Source organism: Myotis lucifugus, unplaced genomic scaffold (genome assembly GCF_000147115.1).
Source record: "Myotis lucifugus unplaced genomic scaffold, Myoluc2.0 scaffold_47, whole genome shotgun sequence".
Lineage (NCBI taxonomy): Eukaryota > Metazoa > Chordata > Mammalia > Chiroptera > Vespertilionidae > Myotis > Myotis lucifugus.
The window spans coordinates 1,483,739-1,484,137 of NW_005871095.1; positions in this window are offsets into that span (position 1 = coordinate 1,483,739).

The window sequence follows — 399 nt, forward strand, 5'->3', positions numbered from 1 at the left end:
TAATTGGGAAAGAGGACGTTGCTCTTTTGATGGCCCGCGCCGGCCAGTCTCGCCGACGCCACACTGTGTTTGACGTCACGGGCCCAGCCCCAGAGCCGGGAGCACAGAGCAGGGGGGTAGCGGGGGGGGGGGGGGGGGGGGGGGAAGGAGGAAAAAAGGGAGGGGAGGGGATCCCGGGGGGGGGGGGCCAGGGCGGCCCTTGGACCCCCCGGAAAGAAAGGGGAAAGGAACCCCGCTTGAGAAAAGTTTCGGCCCCTTGCCTTGAGGGGGAAAACCGGGCTTCGGGGGGCTAGGCTTAGGCAGGGGCCGGGTAAAACCCCCTTCGCGGGAAAAAGGGGGTGGGGTTTCTTCCCCCCCGGGGGGGGGGGGGGGGGGGGGGCTCCGAGCCGGGGAAAGGGG